At 35.7% G+C, this 23,472-nt stretch overlaps 1 protein-coding gene across 2 annotated transcripts in view; it reads left to right on the top strand.

The window, feature by feature from the left end:
- The window catches only part of Oda (Ornithine decarboxylase antizyme), an 87,218-nt gene that overhangs the window by 18,677 nt on the left and 45,069 nt on the right, over positions 1–23,472 (top strand). Inside the window, exon 1 of one of the 2 annotated variants that reach the window (XM_089094624.1) lies at positions 23,102–23,281. The exons of the other annotated variant lie outside the window; for it this stretch is intronic. The gene's annotated coding sequence lies outside the window, so the exon portion shown is untranslated. Of the gene's footprint in view, positions 1–23,101; positions 23,282–23,472 lie in introns of those variants that run through there. 2 annotated transcript variants of the gene reach the window in all.

The raw sequence follows: 23,472 nt of genomic DNA, 5'->3' as shown, positions 1-23,472 counted from the left end.
AACGATAAGAGAAAGACATTTTGACTTGAACCAAATTTGACAGCCCGATAGGTTCCGTATAATAAACAATTTATGTTTGATAAGCATTGCAAATTTAAAATAGGATCTAAAGTCCCCTTCGTTCTCCCAATTCTGAGGGCCGGGGAGGGGGGGAGTCACTTTTGGAGGGAAAACCAAAAATACTCAGAATCAAAAATAAACGAGATCTGCCTCAAGGGGAAGGCTCAGAGGCCCTTCGTTCCCCCATTTCTGAGGGCAGGGGAGGGGGAGGAGGGAGTTAATTTTGGAGAGAAAACCAAAAATACTCAGAATCGAAAATAAATGAGATCTGCCTCAAGGGAAGGCTCAGAGGCCCTTCGTTCCCCCATTTCTGAGGGCAGGGGAGGGGGGGGGGTTCAATTTTGGAGGGAAAACCAAAAATACTGAGACACTAATATCAATATCAGTAACGATTCTATTTCAACTTTCTCCAAGTTGATCAAATTGATCTCATAAGGGTTCATGATAAAAAAAGAATGGTTTGGGGCAAGAAAAAAAACCTAAAATAATGTCATGAAATCATTTTCAACACTCAGAGCAGGGGGACGTTGGGATTGAATCATAGAGAAGCATCGAGTTTACTTAAAAAAAAACTACCACTAATCAGCATCTATAAATAAATGAAACCCAAACCGAAAAGAAATTAGAATAAATAATCTAGTCAAACTCAAACCGAGCAGAAATTAACCTAAGTTGGGGGCGAACCCCCTGTGCCTTGCCACGGCCTGTATGGGGGGTGGGGGGTTAGGTGGGAGCATCTTTCCATGGAGGGGGCTCTGGATTTCCCAGCATTATTTAAAAAGCTTCCTATGCTAATTAAACAAAAGTTTTGGATATTTTTGTCAGTTTGTAGTTTACGCACTAATATCAATATCAGTAACGATTCTATTTGCACTTTCTCCAAGTTGATCAAATTGATCTCAAAAAGGTTCACTATAAAAAAAATAGTTTGGGGCAAGAAAAAAAAACTAAAATAATGTCGTGAAATCATTTTCAACACTCAGAGCAGGGGGACACTGGGATTGAATCATAGAGAAACATTGAGTTTACTTAAAAAAAAACTATCGCTAATCAGCATCTATAGATAAATGAAACCCAAACCGAAAAGAAATTACAATAAATAATCGAGTCAAACTCAAAACGAGCAGAAATTAACATAAGTTGGGGGCAAAACCCCTATGCCTTCCCAAGGCCAGTGTGGGGGGTTAGTTGGGAGGATCTTTCCATGGAGGGGGCTATGGATTTCCCAGCATTATTTAAAAAGCTTCCTATGCTAATTAAACAAAAGTTTTGGATAGTTTTGTCAGTTTGTAGTTTACGCACTAATATCAATATCAGTAACGATTCTATTTGAACTTTCTCCAAGTTGATCAAATTGATCTCAAAAGGGTTCATGATAAAAAAAATAGTTTGGGGCAAGAAAAAAAAACTAAAATAATGTCGTGAAATCATTTTCAACACTCAGAGCAGGGGGACGTTGGGATTGAATCATAGAGAAACATCGAGTTTATTTAAAAAAAATTCTTCTAAAGGGCTTAATATTCCCAAGGTTTTAGCTTTTCACGGATAACATTAAACCTAAGGAAATTTATGTATTTGGAATCAGCGTATAAAGCCAATCATTTCCATGTATCTATAATTATTAAAATTCTGTTTTAAGAGTTATGGTTACTTTCGGACGAGTTGCACTTTACTTTCACCTTGTTTCCCAAAAACTGTTTAAAATTAGGGGTTTTTTTTTTGTACTTGTTTTCGTTTTTGCTTTATTGTTCGACTTGATAGGAATTCTGAAACAGGATGGTCGTTGAAATTTCTCAATGACTAAAGATTTAGTTTTTCATCTAAAAGGCTTAATGTTCTCAAGGTTTTAGCTTTTGTCGGATAACATTAAACCTAAGGAAATTTATTTATTTGGAATCAGCGTATAAAGCCAATCATTTTCATGTATCTTTAATTATTAAAATTCTGTTTTTAGAGTTATGGTTACTTTCCGACGAGTTGCACTTTACTTTCACCTTGTTCCCCAAAAACTGTTTAAAATTAGGGTTTTTTTTTGTAGTTGTTTTCGTTTTTGCTTTATTGTTCGACTTGATAGGAATTCTGAAACTGGATGGTCGTTGAAATTTCTTAATGACTAAAGATTTTTTTTCTTCTAAAAGGCTTAATATTATCAATGTTTTATCTTTTGACGGATAACATTAAACCTAAGGAAATTTATGAATTTGGAATCAGCGTATAAAGCCAATCATTTTCATGTATATATAATAAATAAAATTCTGTTTTAGAGATATAGTCACATTCGGATGAGGTACAAACTACGTTGAAGCTGTTTCCATAAACAGCTTTAAAGTTAGGGTTTTTTTTGTAGTGGATATTATGTTTGCGTTATTCTACGACTTGTTGGGAAATATAAAAGTTGTTAATTATTGTAAATTTTTTAATTACAAAATATTTAGTTTTTCTTCCAAAAGGCTTAATTTTCTCAAGGTTTTAGCTTTTGGTAGATAACATTAAATCTAAGGACACTTATGTATTCTGAATCTACATATAAAACCAATAATTTTCATGTATCGATAACTATTAAAATTATATTTTTAGAGTTATGGTTACTTTCGGACGAGTTGCACTTTACTTTAACCTTGTCTCCCTAAAACTCTTTAAAATTAGGGGTTTTTTTGGTAGTTGTTTTCGTTTTTGCTTTATTGTTCGACTTGATAAGAATTCTGAAACAGGATGGTCGTTGAAATTTCTTAATGACTAAAGATTTTTGTTTTTATTATAAAATGCTTAATATTCTCAAGGTTTTAGCTTTTGACGGATAACATTAAACCTAAGGAAATTTATGTATTTGGAATCTGCGTATAAAGCCAATCATTTTCTTGTATCTATAATTATTAAAATTCTGTTTTTAGAGCTAAGGTTACTTTTGGATGAGTTGCACTTTACCTTCAACGTGTATCCCAAAAACTTTTTAAAATTAGGGGTTTTTTTGTAGTTGTTTTCGTTTTTGCTTTATTGTTCAACATGATAGGAATTCTGAAAAAGGATGATCGTTGAAATTTCTTAATGACTAAAGATTTTGTTTTTCTTCTAAAAGGCTTAATATTCTCAAGGTTTTAACTTTTGACGGATAACATTAAACCTAAGGAAATTTATGTATTTGGAGTCAGCGCATAAAGCCAATCATTTTCATGTATCTATAATTATTAAAATTCTGTTTTTAGAGTTATGGATACTTTCGGACGAGTTGCACTTTACCTTCACCTTGTATACCAAAAAATTTTTTAAATTAGGGGTTTTTTTTTAATTGTTTTCGTTTTTGCTTTATTTTTCGACATGATAGGAATTCTGAAACCGGATGCTCGTTGAAATTTCTTGATGGCTAAAGATTTTTGTTTTTCTTCTAAAAGGCTTAATATTCTCAAGGTTTTAGCTTTTGACGGATAACATTAAACCTAAGGAAATTTATGTATTTGGAATCAGCGTATAAAGCCAATCATATTCATGTATCTATAATTATTAAAATTATGTTTGTAGAGTTATGGTTACTTTCGGACGAGTTGCACTTTACCCTCACCTTGTATCCCAAAAACTGTTAAAAGATAGGGTATTTTTGTAGTTGTTTTTGATTTTGCTTTATTGTACAACTTGATAGGAATTCTGAAACTAGATGGTCGTTGAAATTTTTTAATGACTAAAGATTTTTTTTCTTCTAAAAGGCTTAATATTCTCGAGGTTTTAGCTTTTCACGGATAACATTAAACCTAAGGAAATTTATAAATTTGGAATTAGCGTATAAAGCCAATCATTTTCATGTATCTATAATTATTAAAATTCTGTTTTTAGAGTTATGGTTACTTTCGGACGAGTTGCACTTTACTTTCACCTTGTTTCCCAAAAACTGTTTATAATTAGGGTTTTTTTTGTAGTTGTTTTAGTTTTTGCTTTATTTTTTGACATGATATGAATTATTAAAAAGGATGGTCGTTTAAAATTCTTAATGACTAAATATTTTTTTTTTATTATAAAATGCTTAATATTATCAATGTTTTAGCTTTTGACGGATAACATTAAACCTAAGGAAATTTATGTATTTGGAATCAGCGTATAAAGCCAATCATTTTCATGTATCTATAATTATTAAAATTCTGTTTTTAGAGTTATGGTTGCTTTCGGACGAGTTGCACTTTACTTTCACCTTGTTTCCCAAAAACTGTTTAAAATTAGGTTTTTTTTGTAGTTGTTTTTCGTTTTTCCTTTATTTTTCAACTTGATAGGAATTCTGAAGCATGATGGTCGTTGAAATTTCATATTGACTAAAGATTTTGTTTTTCTTCTAAAAGGTTTAATATTCTCAAGGTTTTAGCTTTTGACGGATAACATTAAACATAAGGAAATTTATGAATTTGGAATCAGTATGCAAAGACAATCATTTTCATGTATATTTAATTATTAAAATTCTGTTTTTAGAGTTACAGTTTCTATCGGAGCGAGTTACACTTTATTTTAAATAAGTATCTCTTGCATCTTTTAAAAGAGCTTTAAAGGGTTTGAGAGACTCATTTGCTGATTCCTTGTGGTTTTTATTTACTTGATGCCCATTAAAATTGGTATTTGTGTGTTAAATAAGTAGTTTATGTATATTTTAAAATAGCGTTAAGGGGTTTGAGACAATCAGTTGCCTGATTACATGTGGGTTTTCTTTATTTGGTGCCCATTAAAAACGAAATTTTTGTGTTAAATAAGTAGTTTCTGTATCTTTTAAAAGAGCTTTAAGGGGTTTGAGAGACTCAGTTGCCTGATTCCGTGGTGTGTGTGTGTGTGTATGTGTGTGTGTATGTGTGTGTTTGTGTGTTTGTTTTTGTTTGTTTTTGTGTATTTTTGTGTGGTTTTGTGTGTTTGTTTTTGTTTTTTGGTGTGATTGTTTGTGTGTGTGTGTGTGTGTGTTTGTGTGTGTGTGTGTGTGTGTGTGTGTTTGTGTGTGTGTGTGTGTGCAAGCTAGCACAATTAAACTAGCTAATGTCAATAACAGGACAATTCTTTTTTTTTCTCTTTATCACAAACAATTTTCAATGTGTACAGATCAAATTGGTCTCTAAACGGTTCATGATAAAAAAAATAGTTTGGGACAAGAAAAAAACACTAAAATAATGTCATGAAATCAACATGCAAAGTCGACATAGCTTTATTTCATTTTCTAAGGTTAATTTAGACGAGGTTACGTGCGCACGTAACCTCGTCTAAATGAACCTTAAAAAATGAAATAAAGCTATGTCGACTTTGCATGTTGATTTCACGACATTATTTTAGGTTTTATTTTCTTGTCCCAAACAATTTTTTTATCATGAGCCGTTTAGAGACCAATTTGATCTGTACACATTGAAAATTGTTTGTGATAAAGAGAAAAAAAAGAATTGTCCTGTTATTGACATTAGCTAGTTTAATTGTGCTAGCTTGCAAACACACACACACACACACACACACACACACACACACACACACACACACACACACACACACACACACACACACACACACACACACACATACATACATACATACATACACACACACACACATACACACACACGCACACCACGGAATCAGGCAACTGAGTCTCTCAAACCCCTTAAAGCTCTTTTAAAAGATACAGAAACTACTTATTTAACACAAAAATTTCGTTTTTAATGGGCACCAAGTAAAGAAAAACCACATGGAATCAGGCAACTGAGTGTCTCAAACCCCTTAAAGCTCTTTTAAAAGATACAAAAACTACTTATTTAACACAAAAATTTCGTTTTTAATGGGCACCAAGTAAAGAAAAACCACATGGAATCAGGCAACTGAGTCTCAAACCCCGTAAAGCTCTTTTAAAAGATACAAGAACTACTTATTTAAAGTATTTTAAAATGACAATACTTATCAAACATCACTTGTGTATTATACAGACCACATCGGAAAGGTAAAGCTAGGTCAAGTCACAATGTCATTCTATCGTCGTTAGCTATTTTCATAGACTGATGTTGTTTCAAATTTATAGCAAATTACCTGAGTTAACAACTCCTTAGGGGTTACCTTAACTGCTAATCAGTTTAATCCTTTTTTTCTCCACCTTCATACAATCCAATCACTAATTAGAATCATTCACACTCCTATTATTCAAAACATTAATTAATATCGTTCATAGTGTCCAATTTGCGAATCTCATTACCCCTTTTTAAATGTCAATCAAATAATTCTGATTATAGTGTCCAATTTTTTAATAACAAAAAAATAAGCAAATAACATGGAGATTGATATACAGGCAAGCAAATAAAATGCTCAGAATAAAATGATCCTATGACGGTCTCAGAATAACATGGTCCTATGGCGGTCTCAGATCAAGTTATCAAAAAATATTTGAATATATTAAGTTATAGTCAATACTGGTTTAGAAAACTAGAATAGTGACATAATTTCACTTTATCAACCTTCAAATTCCATTATTATAAAATTCCCAACTAGCACAAAATGGAACATAGTCTACCCAAAGTATAATACCGTGTTAGGGAGCTCTGAATCTCTTTTAAAAGGTGTAGAGCTTCTATAGAATAACGTAGAAATTGCTATACCTCCGTCAGAAGTATTAGGACATGTGAGGGAGTTCTGAATCTCTTTGAATAGGTGTAGAGGCGCGATAGAATAACGTAGAAATTGCTATACAGGGTACAGAAGTATAAGGCCATGTGAGGGAGCTCTGAATCTCTTTGAAAAGGTGTATACAGGGTACGGAATTCAATAGATACAATCTACTGGCATGACAACAACAAACTAATTTATAATTATTTTCATAGTCTTACACCAGCTGTGATATCAATTACTTTCAGTATACAATTAAAGTTACTTAAAAAATAAGCATAAAAATAAGTATTTTTTTTTAATAACTGCAGAGTCATTGAACAACATACAGAAATATTGGATTGATTTATCGGGTATAACATTTTGGTCTCTCCCGCTATAATACCAATGGTGAGTAATATACAATCTTAAATTGATAATACAAGATTATACACTTTAGTGTTACTTGAAGTGAAAATCAGACAAGCCATAATATGTACTCTGGAAATCCGGCTATTTTGTCCTATGCAACAGAGAATTTCAAGTTATGATACAAATTCTAAAGCGAGCCTATAGTTCTAATACTATCAAGATGGCTTGACTCAAAGCTTGTCTACAAACTAATCATGACATGTTCTTTACAGAACCAAAACGAGAGCTATTCATTGGACTGAACCATTGTGCAGAAGTAATACCAAATGAAACGAAAAAAATAGAAAAATAAAGCAACACTCCTAAAATGCTTTATTTCCATACTGTAAAAAGTGTCCTTAATCGGTTTGCTTTTACTTTATCAAAATTCCTGTATTGTTGTATGGTTACAGTAAAGCGCTAGTTTTCTATAATCCTACAAACATAGGGAAATCTAACTAGTTGGTTTATTTAATTCCCTTTGCTCTTTACTTCCCTCACAAAAACTTTGTTTTTTCAAATTAAGTTATGCCCGTTTTTTATTTTAATTTAATGTAGAAGCAACACTGCAATGACCTTTCTTATTTTTTTGTGGAGGGGGGGAAGCCTCCTCATATACGGAATAATTTCTGTTCGTTTTATGTTTTAATGTTACTCCTTACTTTCAGTTGAAAAAACTCATTTTTAAAATTTTATTTCCAATCGTTTTCAAATTGTGCCGAGAAATCCATGCTACACAGAATGGTGTATGTACAACTTTGAGTGGTTCCAGAATTATATGCCTACACTTCTCCAACCCCTAAGTGGCAAGGGGCTGGGATATGGATTTAGTGATCTACTAGGAAGGTTGTTGCAAACGATGAAACTAGATGACCTCCTTTCCCTTTTGAATGAATATCCTTGACAAGTTGAAAAAATAAGTGTATCACATTTGCAAAAATAGTGAATTATCAGAAAAATAACTATATTTAAGGCATAAAACCATAATTGAAATAATAAAAAAACCTCCGATTAAAAATTGAACCCTGGACATTCTGATTCAATGTCTACCACTCTAGTAACTGAACTACGGCGGCTGATAATCGAATTTAATCTATTGCTTTCTGTTGGATCATAATTGCGTAACTTACAGTCCATTTTGCGAGCTTCAAGGTCGGCCGATCGTGTTAAAGACAAACAGTTCATAGCAAATTTTCCCACCAGACTAATGAAACTTAAGGGGGAGTATACGGGATGGGTTCATGTAAACCTCCAATTAGGGTTTTGGACCATAATTATTACAATGGTACATAATTAGCACCGCCGGTTTGGACCTTAAGGGTCTAGTGCCGTCATCTTACTTTTTTACTTTACTTATTATATAGCCCCGACCGCTCAAGTTGTTCATTCATTGACGCATTATAGAACCGTTTTTTTCGTTTGTTTCTTTCAGCTTAGCGCGAGACAAGACAAAGAGAAGTGACAGAAAAGATGGAAAATATATAATTAGCACATTAGGGAGTGGGGGTGGGGGTAAAGTATTTGGACAGCGTGAGGTTAGAAAACACTTCTTGCTTCATAATATGCAGATTAATTGTACCTAACAAATTAGGCATGCAGACCCGCTATACTTTACCCTCCCCCCCGTGATGTGCAAATATATGGACCAAATTTGTTTCTAAAGTATTATATTTTTATCATACTTATGTATATTTCATTAGGATTGAGCGTCAGAGAAACATATTAGAAGAATATTGGGTAGGGCTAATGTTGAAGTGGATCAATAAATTAGGCTAGATATTAGTTGGCCTCCCCCAGGCAATTCAGCGTGTCCCCAGGTGACGATAGGGGAACACCCTGCAGATATTTAGGGTACCTCCAGAGGAGGCATGGACCAAGGGGAAACCTTGTCCCTGGGGGTCCATAATAGCAATTAGGGCACCCTCTCCCGGGGTCATAAATACAGGCTGAGGATGAAGAAAGCCCCTCAAGTGTACACTCGAAATGTCTCCATAGGTTGTCGACAAGTTCCAGGAGCTACAAACCTTCTCCCAGCAATGGGTTAAATTGCATGATGACGCAGAACACAATCGCGGGAGGATCCTCTATAGTAGGACAACTACAGCAGGGCGTAAGCTCCGAATCTTGGGACAACGGTCTCTGCAAAGGGCTGCCTGGACCCTTTCGGGGTATCTGCAAGACTGGGGACCTTGTGGTCAACTCTATTCCTACTTGAGGAGTGGTGCCCCTCGAGGAAATTATAGCCTATTAAACGAGATGGGAATTTCGCACGGGATTCTGACTAATGTATAATTCTTCAGGGCTTGGTATGTTTTGACGGGCGTTTTCGGGCTGAAAAACCTCTTCCTAGTTATTGTATCTACTGTGAGCTACCCGTTGTAGCATAATATAATCTGCCAGGAATATATAATGAGTATGAGGTAATAAACTTGGGCCTGCTGGTGATAGGTTTCAATTCGTTGCTGATAGAAGAGCATCGCCAAGTTCTGAAAACCATGTTGTGACCAAGATGGGCCCAGGATTGCACAAAGCCCCCATTTATGGAGGTCCCAGGGACCTTAAGTACTTCGGTGTAGACTTGAGAAGACCGTCCTGCACTGGTATCCGGGATCATTGCCTTTCCTGAGGCGAAAATAATTTCAATCATTTAAAGAACATGAAAATTGGAACTTGAAATGTTACGACGTTAAAAAATGACTATCGTATCGACATTTTGACTGACGAATTCAGACGATTCAAACTAGATTTATTAGGAGTTTCAGAAACGCGTATCCCAGGGGTAGGAAGTATGAAATTAGGTGATATAGAATTTGTTTAATCAGATAGGAAGGATGGGGTACATAGACAGGGAGTAGGGCTCATGATGAATAAGGAAGCTGCTAAGTCCTGTTTAGGCTGGGAAGGCATTAATAATATAATACTAATTGCTCATTTTATGACTAAAAAGTTCAGAGTATCAGTTAGAGTAGTATATGCCCCTGTAGAACCGACTGACGGAGATACAAGTGAATCAGATGAATTTTACTTACAGTTACAGAATGGGAAGGCATTAATAATATAATACTAATTGCTCATTTTATGACTAAAAAGTTCAGAGTATCAGTTAGAGTAGTATATGCCCCTGTAGAACCGACTGACGGAGATACAAGTGAATCAGATGAATTTTACTTACAGTTACAGAAGCAAATAGACAGGGTTCCAGGTAGAAATATGATGTTTTAACTGGGAGATTTTAACGCCCAGGTTGGTAGAAATGGGGATAGAGGGTACCCTAGCGTAGGTAAATTTGGTGCAGGAAAAGAAAACAGTAATGGATACAGACTTTTGCAATTTTGTAGGTATAACAATCTAGTTATAACCAATACGGTGTTTGGTCATAAAATGGCTCATAAGTTAACATGGTATTCACTTGATGGTAATAGAGCAAACCTTATTGATTATGTTATCAAACAGTTCGTGGTAACGAACTGTAAGTAAGGAGCGACCCGGCTCAATGGTAACCGAAACTCCAGAATAGATACATCGAAAGAATCAGATTTTAATATTGATTTTAAATATATAAGTTTCATCAAGTTTAGTCCCATCAAAAGTTACGCGCCTGAGAAAATTTGCCTTATTTTCGAAAAAAGGGGGAAACACCCCCTAAAAATTATAGAACCTTAATTAAAATCACACCATAAAATTCAGTGTAGCAGAGAACCCTACTATAGAGGTTTCAAGCTCCTATTTGCAAAAATGTGGAATTTTGTATTTTTTGCCAGAAGAAAGATCACGGATGCGTGCTTGTTTTTTTTGTTTTTTCCAGTGATGATCGTATCGACCCAGTGGTCCTAGAATATCGTGGGAGGGCTCATTGGAATGAAAATTAAAAGTTCTAGTGCCCTTTTTAAGTGACAAAAAAAATGGAGGGCAACTAGGCCCCCTCCCACGCTCATTTTTTCCCAAAGTCACCCGATCAAAATTTTGAGATAGCCATTTTGTTCAGCATGTGAATATTCCATATGAATACGGAAGTTCGTTACGTTAGTTAATTCGTAAGTTGCGTATATTTATTACTAATAAAAACGTTTGTAAATAAAATTAAACAAGTTTCAAGAAAGCCATTTAACCAAATAAAAGTAAAATTAATATGCAAATTGTGTTTTAATTATTCATGTACGGTGAGCCAAGATCAAAACCTGCATTAATTAAAATAAGTTCAAAAATTAAATTAAAAAAAAAGAAGTTTTTTTTAACCGAAGGTAAGGAACGACGTTAAAACTTGAAACGAACAGAAATTATTCCGTATATGAAAGGGCCTGTCCCCTCCTCAACGCCTCGCTCTTTACGCTAAAGTTTGACTTTCTCACAACTCTATTTTTTAAACATTAAAAAACTTTAGCATAAAGAGCGAGACGTTGAGGAGGGGACAGCCCCTTTCATATACGGAATAATTTCTGTTCGTTTTAAGTTTTTATGTTGTTCCTTACTTTCAGTTAAAAAAACTTGTTTTCTTATTTAATTGTAAACTGAAGACTGGCAGGATCAATACAAGATACTAGGGTATATAGGAGTGTCGTTATTGATGTTAAGAGTAAAGATCACCATCTGTTAGTGTCAAGGTTTAATTTAAAGCTGAAATATCGGAAGGGTAACTACCTCCCGGGAAGTTATGATGTTGGTAGACTCCAGGATAAAAATTTGAGAGAATCTTTACAGGAACAGTTGAATACTAAATTTGATAGTTTAAAATTTGATAATGTGGAAGATGGTTGGAATAATTTTAGAAAAATAATTTGTGAAGTTGCTGAAGGTGTCTTAGGGAAGAAAGATAGAACTGCAGCTCAGAATATTAGTGAAAAAGCTTTATGTTTGATAGAAAGGAGAAAGGACTTGTACAAGAATTCCCTTAGTGATAGAGCATATAAAAACAATGTAAAGAAAGTGGAGAAAGCATTAAAATATGAACTAAGGAGGTGTGAAGTAGAGGCCGTGGATAAAATTGCTGAGTATCTGGAAGATGCAGCTAGACGGCATAATAGTAAAATATTGTACTGGCATGTTAACAACTTGAGAGGGAGTAGTCAATGCGGACTTGGCCCAGTTAAAGATAGGAATGGGGCCGCAATTAGCGATAAGGAAAAAACTAAAGAGAGATGGGCCGTGAAGCATGGGCGCTCCGAAAAGCGGATGAAGATTTACTAGATGTTTCCCAGAGAAATTGCTTAAGGATTGTTCTGGGTACACGGCTGACTGACCGTATTTCAAACAATGGGCTATGCGAAAAATGTGGTTCAATACCGCTCTTTCGGGCTATTAAATAAAAAAAACAAGTTTTTTAAACTGAAAGTAAGGAGCGACATTAAAACTTAAAACGAACAGAAATTATTCCGTATATGAAAGGGGCTGTCCCCTCCACACCGCCTCGCTCTTTACTCTAAAGTTTTTTTTTTTTTTAAAAAATAACGTTGTGATACATAGTCAAACTTTAGCGTAACGCGCGTGGCGTGGAGGCGGGCACAGCCTCTTTCATATATGGAATAATTTCTGTTCGTTTTAAGTTTTAATGTCGCTCCTTACTTTCAGTTTAAAAAACTTGTTTTTTTTATTTAATTTCTGATCGTTTTTTAGTTAATGCAGCTTTTATTTGCATAAAAATTTTACTTTTCTTTTGCTAAATGGATGTCTTTACAAATTAACTTACGTAACTAACTTCTATATTCGTATATTTTTCTTCTGGCAAAAAATACAAAGTTGCAGATTTTTGCAGATATGAGCTTGAAACCAATTTAATAGGGCTTTCTGATAAGCTGAATCTGACGGTGTGATTTTCATTAAAATTATTTCATTAGTATGTGATGTTTCACCCCTCTTTAAAAAATAGGGTAAATTTTATAAGTATCGTAGAATTTTATGATTAACAATAAAATTAATAAAATTTATATATTTAGAGTCAGAATTATAAACACATTCTTTTGATACATTTATTGACATCAAAATTTCGTTTTTAAAAGTTTCGATTACTATTGAGCCGTATCGCTTGTTTTTTTATTGTTTTTTTTTATTACGTATATGTTATTACTTATATGAAGGGGTTCCCCTTAGTCAATACCACGCTCTTTACGTTAAAAGTAAAAAAAAATTTTGATTCACAAACCCCTTAATAACAAAGGCCTTTTAATTAGAATAGATAGCTATTTTTAAAGCAATAAAAAAAACTATAGCTTAAAGAGCAAGGTATTGACTTGGGGGAGAACCCCCTCACATACGTTATAATTTCTGTTCGTTTTAAGTTCTAATATTCCTTCTTACATTTCAGTTGAAAAAACTTGTTTTTTTTATTTAACTTCTGATCGTTTCTTAAATAATGCTTGGAAATCCGGCGCCCCCTTCATAGAAATGTCCCTTACCCCAAAGAAAAATCCTCCACGGAAATATTCTCCCGAGTAATCCCCTCCTCTAGCCCCCCTCCAGAAAAAATCCTTCCTGAAAATGGTTGTATACTTCCCAATAACCAATAAATAATGCTGGCAAGTCCGGCGCCCCCTTCATGGCCCTTTCCCGTCCCCCCTGTCCACGGCCGTCATGGCCCGTTCCGGCCCGCTAGCGCCCGACCCTCGCCTTCCCCCCCCTCCCCGACAAACTCTCCGCTGAAAAAGTCTGTATACTTCCCAATAACCAATACTATATGTTAACATTGAGTAAAGTTCATAACTTTCAGCCCTCCCCTGGGGACTTTGGGGGATCAAGTCATCCTAAAAGACATTTTTATCATATTTTTGACCATGTTGAACAAAATGGCTATCTCAAAATTTTGATCGAGTGACTTTGGGAAAAAAATGAGCGTGGGAGGGGGCCTAGTTGCCCTCCATTTTTTTTGGTAAATTAAAAATGGAAATATAAATTTTATTTCCCGTTCCATTGCGCCCACCAACTATTTTCTAGTACCACTGGTTATAAACGAAACCCCCTGGGGAAAAAAAAAAAAAAAAAAAAAAAAAAAAAAAAAAAACCAAACCTGATCTTTATTGTGGCAAAAAATAGAAAATTACACATTTTTTTAGAAAGGAGCTTTAAACCTCTACAGTAGGGTTCTCTGATACGCTGAATATGATGGTGTGATTTTCATTAAGATTCTATAACTTTTAGGGGGTCTTTCCCCATTTTTTTGAAAATCAGCCAAATATTCTCAGGCGCGTAGCTTTTGATGAGTAGCACTAAACTTGATGAAAGTTAAATATTTGAAATCAGCATTGAAATCTGATTCTTTTGATATTTCTATTGGTATCAAAAACCCGTTTTCTAGAGTTTCGGTTACCATTGAGCCAGGTCGCTCCTTACTTACAGTTCGTTACCACGAACTGTTTGATAATGAAAGGAAGGGTGAGGTGGTTATGGCATGTTTTGTGGATGAAGGATGACAGATTTCGGAAGGGTTTTCTTTCTCCCCAACTGCCTAGGGATAAACAGAAAGCAAGTCTCCCCGTCTGGTGTAGGACGACATCATAAAGAAATGTTTGAGGGAAATGGGAACTTCATGGGCGGGCGTAAAAAGGGAGGCTTTGAATAGAGTGGGATGGAGAATGAGCGTGCGTTGCTGTGTTGGCCTCAGGCGGCTTGGTGCTGCGGTGAGTTGTTAGTAGTAGTAGTAGTAGCTATATCATACAAGTACCACAATAGCTTTCAAATGATTCAAACATCTCTCTAAGAAGCTGTCGTTACCCATGCACCATTTCCAGCTTTTCCACTTGAGACATGGCACTAAAAGTGTCGTTTCTAGTGCCATTTGGCACTTGTAAATGGTGGAATTTACAAAAACCAAGCACGTAGATATGAAAATTAGCTTTTAAATGAGCCACTAAGTTCGTAGATATGAGCAGTGGCTTTAGTATGAGCTAGTGAACACCTGTCTACGATGCTCTAATAGCACAAAAAGTGCTATTTTAGTGCCACATGGTAGAATTTATAAAATAAAGCACGTAGATAGGAAAATTAGCTTTTAAATTAGTCATTAAAAGTCAAGAAACCCCTCTATGATTTTCTGGTAACCCGCTAACCCCGAAAAAAAAAATAAATAAAAGGAGACATCAGTGCTACCAATGCAAAAAAGTGATTTTCCTTGCTGTTCAAGCCAGGGGACTGTAATTCCTCAATTCAAGGTTTTCAACCATGCTGATTCCAGTAATGCAATTTTTATTTCGATCTGACGTCATTTTCGAGGAGTTCCAAGCTTTTCTTGAAATTACCATAAATTTCTTTTTGCAATAAACTTTTACTTTTAGATGAACCGAAATAATAGTTGCAGTTCCTGAATCAGTGTCCAGGTGGCAATTTTTTTTTTCTACTTTAGCTCTGACATAGGATGGACGGATGATAGACTGTCAACAATTGAAATGACATCATTTATACATATTTCTGAAAATGGTTTATGCCAGCTTTGCCTCTCACTCAGACTATCTGTCTTAGCCTTTTCTCCAGTTAGTCGTGAACAAAAAAAAATACATTGAATTACAATAGAATGAAGGAATGTGTTGGTTTAGCGTATGTAAGTCTGGGAAGGATAAACAGGAAGAAGGATTTGGTTCTATGCTAGAATTACTTAATTTAATTGAAATTGCTTATTTTCATCACCCTAGAATGAAGAAGAAGTGTTGTTTTAGCGTTTGCAAAGATACACAGGAAAGAGGAAAAGAATTTATGCCTGATTGTAGTGAAGTGCAAATTATGTTCTCCCAATTAACCACTGATTCAAAGCAGCGTAATCCATATCGTATTTCCAAAATTGTAAAGTACACAAGATGTTGTTTGGGGACGCATTCTTCTAAAAAAACCTTTAACAGTGTTTACAAACTGTAAGAGTATGTTTAATAAGTTTAGAACCGTCATACAGCTTTTTTAGCCTTCGTGCAAGTAAAATCAACGAGTGTAGGCTGATTTCAAGAGAGGTATAATGGTTGATTGTTTTTTTTTTTCAATATCTCTATCAAGACAAGTTTGAAACTATTTTCATCAAACATTGTTCCGGAACTTCCCGGACAATTTTTCTAACAGGGTCTGGACAGTTAGGGACAAGACCAGAAAACAATTCATAGCTCATTTTGTCGGTCCGTGCCTTTAAGTTCGGAGAATAATTGGTATCAAATGGACCTAGATTGATCCCAAAATAAACTTCACCGCACTAGAACATCGTTGATCGAATGTCCATAGCCCTTAGGCAATAGAATCCTCGTCGCTACTGTAGGATATAGCTATAGGAAATAGGATATAGGAAATCTCGTTTATCTGAAGAGCTTCTGAGAAACCCTTGACTAACTAAAAAATTTCAAATAGGTTAAAGGAAAACGCTAGGTTAATTTGTGGTTTAAAAAAAAAAAAAAAAAAAAAAAAAAAAAAAAAAAAAACTAGCGGTACAACTGCCATCAGGAAGGTGACTCCAAAAATGTGCTGACTCATTTGTTCTGACAGTCTTGTATTCTCCATGAATCTGAAATGCTCCAAAACTATTTACAACACGCTTTAATGGATCGGGGCAGAAGGATTGGGGAAATAAAGACGTTCAGCTACGAAAAGTCGCTTTTTTGTTAACCCTGGAATTCATATACCCATTTAAGCGTCATAGTATTATGCCAATCTGTAACGATCAATGATATTTTATTCTTAATATGGAAAAATCTATGTTTTTCGGCTTGAAAAACCCATGTTTTTATGGAATCATCCTTTTTAGGGGCAACCATAAAGGACACCCTAGACGGTCAATCATTTTGATCAAAAGCTTCCATCAAACAATTGAGTTAAGCGTTGACGGTGATCGATAGAAATTTTGAATGACTCAATCGGTTCCTAGACGGTCAATCATGCTTTAATCAATTGATTGACGGAAGTTTTTGATAAAAATGATTGACCGTCTAGGGTATCCTTAACGATGCTATTTACGTGGTGACGTAATTAGACAGAGTTCAACAAGTAAAATTTAGCCGTAAACTTGCAAATTCGTTTGCATTTTTGCTTTGTTGTCCAACCCGGAATTGGCATCGGTGAGGAAGTTTGAGGGGGGGGGATAGGGCATGGCCAAACTGCATGGGTGAGTGGTAAGAAACTGTTGACCTTTTATTGTTTTTTTATACACTCGACAATAGGAAAAATTATTACCACCTAATTAAGTGTTTAGGCAACGATTTTAAGTAAAAATAAAGGAAGTCGATGTAATTCCTGAATTATTAATAGTTTGTTTATAGTATGCGATTCTGAAAAGCGACGAATAGCCTTATAGTACCAACTAGGTTCAAAAAATTGCATTAAGTTTTAATCCGTCGATGGTTCTGAAAGTTCTACCATCGCCTGTTTCTAAGAATTTCTGTTGGGGATTGATGTTGAGTTTATCGTTCATTCTCTACACCTGGAATTGAGGCAGATATGGTATCATGTATGCCTTATAAACTTGAAAGTACAACTAGTTTGCAAAGTGAATATTTTGTTTTTGATACATTTAAGGGTAAATTAGATATACGCATTTAACGTTCAACTGGCTAAAAAATCACTATGATTTTTTTTAAATCCCTTCCTTGGGTTCCTGACTAAAGTATCGTTCCTGCAACACTTTTGTTGGTTAAGCCGGCAAAGGGTGCTTTCCCTACTTGACGTTGCCTAGGCAACGTCGGTAGTACCTTTTAAAATCTTCGAATATTTGAACTGAGGAAAACGGCTGATAAATCAAACAGTTCGTGGTAACGAACTGTAAGTAAGGAGCGACCCGGCTCAATATTAACCGAAACTCTAAAAACAGAATTTTGATACCAATAGATATTTCAAAAGAATCGGCTTTTAACCCTGATTTTAAATATATGAATTTCATTAAGTTTAATCCTACTAATCAAAGATTACGAGCCTGAGAAAATTTTCCTGATTTTCGAAAAAAGGTGAAAACAGCCCCTAAAAGTCAAGTGATCTCAATGAAAATCACACCATCAGAGAACCCTACTGTATAGTAGCGGTCGGCACCGTTTCTGTTTTTGCCCAAAAAAGAAAGGGAAAAAAACGGAATTGAAAAAACGGAACATAAACGAAAAGGGTTAAAAAAAACGGAAAGCCGTTTATTTTTTTCCTTTTTTTTACCTCAAAACAGAAACGACCTATTTTTAATTAAAAAACGGCCGTTTTAACAGATATTTCTTTTTTTTTAAGTTTCTTTAGATTTACGAGAGTAACGTGAATATTTATTAATATAGATTAATAAAAAAGACCAAATATATGAAAAGACCACATAAATTAAAATTTATCACTTAAAAACATTCGGAGTTCAAGTGACTTTGCAGTCATTCGTGAGCACTGCTTTCGCGTAAAGTACCCAGTAATACTAAATGCACTCTCACTGGGTACTGAAGTTGCAGGGACTGATAGATTAATACAAGAAATTTCACGTAACTCTGGGTAAGTGTAAAAGTAATCAGACCAAAATTCTAGTGGAACAGAATTATTTTGTCCTGATCTTCGTTTCTCGCTCAAAATCACAGGAATTCTCTCCTCATTTGCCCTGATAATATTTGCTGCCATGCGGTCAATGCTCATACTGTTGGCATTTTGCCTCGTAGAGTTCATCCGTAAACCAGTCGTGTCGACAAACTTAGAAAACAAGCTGTGTTCTTGATCAAGAGTCTCTGGTAACCCTTTTCGGTTAGTCCCTGCCTTAGTAGGAGCGACGTCAATAGGGAAAGATTTGGAGTTCAATTGGATTGGATTGAGTTCTTCTATGCTTCTCTGCTCGGAGATGAATTGCTGGAGAGGAGAGAAGATGGACTGACTAGTTTACTCTCTGTCTACACGTGTCATTTTTTCATAAATTGCAGTGTCCAAAAAGCCAGCTCTTGTGAAGAGTATCATATCGAACTTAGGTCTGGCTGAAAAGTGTCTCTTGAGCTTAACAACTAGGAGTTCCTTCAGCCCATTGATTGACTCAGCCATAATACTAGTATCTGGAGTCTGACAAAACAACAGTAATCCCTTAATCATCAGCACGACTTTGCTTGCCGAAACATAATTGTATCCACTAGCTATCACTGTTGTCTGTTTGAACGGGCGAAGAACCTCAATGACAGCTTCCATGATGGACCACTCATTGCTGTGAAGTTCGAGCTCTCTAATCTTAGCGTCACGTAGGTTTTGGTTGAAGAAGTCGCGCAGTGGCTCTTTTCGGGCACAATACATTTCTATCATGGTAAGTGTGCTGTTCCATCGAACATTCATGTCTTTTGTGATGGATGGACTAAGGTTATATGTCTTGCAGATAGCTTCAAAAAGATCGTGGGATTTGGAAGATACTTTCAGGATTCTAACCAGCTTTCGTATTTTTACCAGTGCTGGTCCCAGCGTCAATACTTCACTAGAGACGCCTCTTTGTCTAGGTATTGAGCTCTCACTATCGCTGTCAAGGTCTGGATCATTTAATACTGAGCTACTATCATCATCATTACTGCAGTCGGTATACCCAGTTTCTTCAATGTCATCATCTCCTACAATCACGTCAGGAAAGTCATCTTGTTCAGCAGTATCAACGTTGTCATCAGATTCTGAACTGGATCCTCAATCATTTAGGTGGGGAACACTCACTAAATCTGCCGGGTTTCTGCATTCCCACATCTTAAGGGAAATAGTCACCACATTATGTAGATTGTGTGCAAAGCATGAGCTTCGCATAATGCTTCGCCTTTACTGTATTAGCTCCCGAATCTGTAATTATAAAGTAGACTTTCCGTAGAATTCTGAACTTCTGGAGGCTACTACAGATTGCACGAAGAATGTTGGCGCTAGTGTGACCAACTCTTAGTCTCTTAAACTCAAGGATTCTATGCACCAAAGTTAGCTTGCCATTATTGCTTTTCATCACATAATGAGCTGTAATACCTAGAAAGCCAGACCCCGTTCTTGAAGACCAGCAGTCTTGGGTCAAATTCACTTTCCGGACTTTCTGGAGTTCAGCTTTGAGCTGCTTGACCTTCCTTTTCTTTGCTGTAACTAGATGTCTTGCAACAGTACGAGCTGATGGGCCAGTAAGACCTCCTGTAAGTTTAGAGATTAGAGCCTTTACTCCTGGTTTTTCAAATATTGAAATAGGAAGCTTGTCAATGCAAACCGTTTTGCTACACAACTTGTTCAGCTTCAGCTGCTGCTGCTTTGTTGACTTCAAAAAATTTCTTATATCCCTTTTCTTTCCAGTGCCTTCAAATCGAGTAGGGTTAGTTTCACATGATGTGATCGGCATGCTGAGCTGAGACAAGGCTGTAGAATGTGACTTCTTTGGAACAGTACTTGGTTTAGGTTGTTCAGCAATTTTGTGTTTAGCCATAAGGTGATTTTTAAACGATGTTGCAGACCCCTTTGTTGACTTCACACCTTTTTGCAGTAATTGCAGGTAATTACAACTGCTCCCTTATTCCTGGTCCCATGTTGCTCCCAGAACTTGACTTTATTTAATGGAGGGCCCTCTCCAAGTTCTGAGTCAGAACTTGTCTAAATATTTGATGCCAGATTTGATGCCATTTATGACAGCATGTGTATCGGTACCTGCAAAGCATATCATTACTAAGTGCATGGAGCAGTGCAGGTCTAGTTACTCCTGTGATTGCAAATAAGAGTATGAAAGAAGAACAATTCAAGGAAAAAGACACTTCTCTGTAGGACAGAGCATAATTTTATTCCATAAGCAAGTATCTTTTTTCTGTATTTGTGAATACTCCTCATATGGTATATTAAGGGAAATAAAAGTATAATATTAATAATAGCAGGAAATGGTAAACCGTAAGCCCAGGACTCTCTGATGTAGCTAGAAGATTTTATAATGCAGATAATAGATTGACTAATTAGACCATTGGAAATAAGCTGCTCCAAATATTTACTAAAGTATATGACATTTGCAGGGTAAAGAATATCGAGGCTATTCACATTTCCTTCCTGGGTGCTGCAAGTGAACATGCCTAAAATCAACATGTCATTTGGAAACTTTATATCCTCATGCTGAAGGGTAGATCATCAACATGTTCAGCCCACTCCTTTGTTTAACAGTCCCTTGATTATAAATTTCAATCAGCTAATTCAATTATGTTGATGTGAGAAACCAGAGGTAAAGGTACAGATTAGTTCCCCGTGATAAAACAACTTATTTCTTTCTGTATATTATTCAGTTAGTTGGGCTGTAAAGTTGCACATATACTGTCCAGTAGGAACAGGATAAAAACAAATCTCTTACTGTGGCTGGGTTCCAACCTTTTACTTCTCGTAAGCCTAGTAAGCCCTGCAGCACTAGCAGAGGCAAAATCAGCAAGATTCGTTGAGTAGCTCCTATATCTGACCATTGGATATCAAAGATTTTCTGTAGTTCCGCTTCTGCTAGTGCTACAGGGTTTACTAGGGTAATGAAAATGAAATGGTTGGAACTCACCCTGTATATCCTGGTTCTGTTGGTAGGGCCTCTGTGCCCTACACTACAGGGGGAACTAATCTGGGTGAAGGTGCAGTTTAGCAACCCCTGATAAAAACAACTTATTACTTACTGTATATTATTCATTCAATTGGGCTGTAAATTTGCACAGATAGGGTTCAGTAGAAGCTGGATGTAAACAAATCGCTTTTTAGTGTATATCCTGGTTCTATTTACAGGGCCTCTGCACCCTACGCTACTGGGGTAGCTAATCTGCACCTTTACCCAACCAGGTAACCATCTACTTACCAAGACTAACTAAAGGTGTAAATCCAAGTAGACTGCTTTAGATTAATTTTTACTATGGCGAATGTTTTCTTCAATAGCAAATCTTTTCTTCGGAAGATGTAAAGACAGCGCTTTTCGATAGATGGCAAGTATCGCTAATCCAATAAAAGTCGCTAGACTGCGCTATGGTGCTATTCGTAATCAAAACACGAAAAATGAAGAAAAACGGGTTTAAAAAAAACAAACGGCAAAAACGGCGAGAAAAAAAAACGAAACAGAAACAGGAACGTTACTAAAAAAACGGCTACCTTTTTCTTTTTTTTCTGTTTTCCCAAAAAAAAACAGAACAGAAAACGTTAGAAAAAAAAAAACAGAAACAGAAACGGCGCCGACCCCTACTGTATAGGTTTCAAGCTCCTATCTGCAAAAATGTGGAATTTTGTATTTTTTTTCCAGAAGAAAGATCACGGATGTGTTTTTATTTATTTTTTTTTTTTTTTTGTAAGGGGTGATCGTATTGACCCAGTGGTCCTAGAATATATATGACAAATTTTCAGCTGTTTTTTTTCCTTGGGGAGGGATGTTTCCAGGGGGTGAACTTGTCATGGCAAATTATACACTGGGAGATTTTGCCAGAATTCTTCTACACAATTCTTTTTATGTCTTGTTTTCTCTTTTCCGTCTAGATTTTACGCGCAGTATGGTAAAGAGTAATTGTTCGGGGTAAATTTTCACCGGGATTGAATTGTTTAGGGGATAGTTCAGTGGGGAAGGGGTTTCTCTGTGGAGGTGGGGCCAGATTTCCTGGCATTATTTAACAAACGATGAGAAATTTAATAAATAAAAAAACAAGTTTTTTCAACTGAAAGTAAGGAGCAACATTAAAACTTAAAACGAACAGATTATTACGTATATAAAGGGGATTGCCTCTTCATCAACACCTCGCTCTTGATTCCTGAATGCAAGGACCGTTTAATTAGAACAATAAGACGCTTTTCTAAAACTACTTACTTTTCTAAAATTACTTGAAAACTTTAGCGTAAACAGCGAGGTGTTGAGGAGGGGGCAATTGCCTTTATATACGTAATAATTTCTGTTCGTTTGTTTTAAGTTTTTAAGGTTGCTCCTTACTTTCAGTTGAAAAAACTTGCTTTGTTTTATTTAATTCGGACAATGATAATTATTTAATTAATTTTATAATAAGAAAAACCGATGTATTTTGGTTTTTCATCACTTTCCCAGGCGCATATCAAATCTGAAGAGGGCCAATTTGGCGAGGGAACTTTTCAGACGCTTTATTTTTGTCTTAGTTGCGTATGGACAATCATCAAAGAATAAAGAATCGAAAGAAAAATATTTATCTTTATTGTGTAACAGTGCTTAATGAGAACTCTTGAGGTGCCCAGGGCCTTGGGAAAGATAGCATTTAAGAAGTATAGGATTAAACTGTCTAGGATTAAAGGTCTTTGAATATCTGTCTTATTGCCGTTATTTAGTCTTTCCTCGTTAAAGGAACAGTACCTGATTTATCAAACTTTTTCTAATGATTCATCCCAGGCAAGTTAGTTTTTATTATACTTGGTAATTTTGATTCTAGGGCCAACCATAGATTCCTGCGAACAAGTGCTCTTCTACCAAAAAATAGCTGTATGGGCTTAAATTGAATAGGGGTTTAGTTGTATGGGGTTGGGTTAAACGGAGGTTGATTTGAATGGCATTTGAGTTGCACACACATTCAATTCAGTCAT

Source organism: Artemia sp. Qi Xiang Cuo, chromosome 9 (assembly GCF_049724085.1).
Source record: "Artemia sp. Qi Xiang Cuo chromosome 9, ASM4972408v1, whole genome shotgun sequence".
NCBI lineage: Eukaryota > Metazoa > Arthropoda > Branchiopoda > Anostraca > Artemiidae > Artemia > Artemia sp. Qi Xiang Cuo.
The sequence above is the reverse complement of the archived record's forward strand: the minus strand, read 5'-3'. Positions and strand labels throughout refer to the sequence as shown.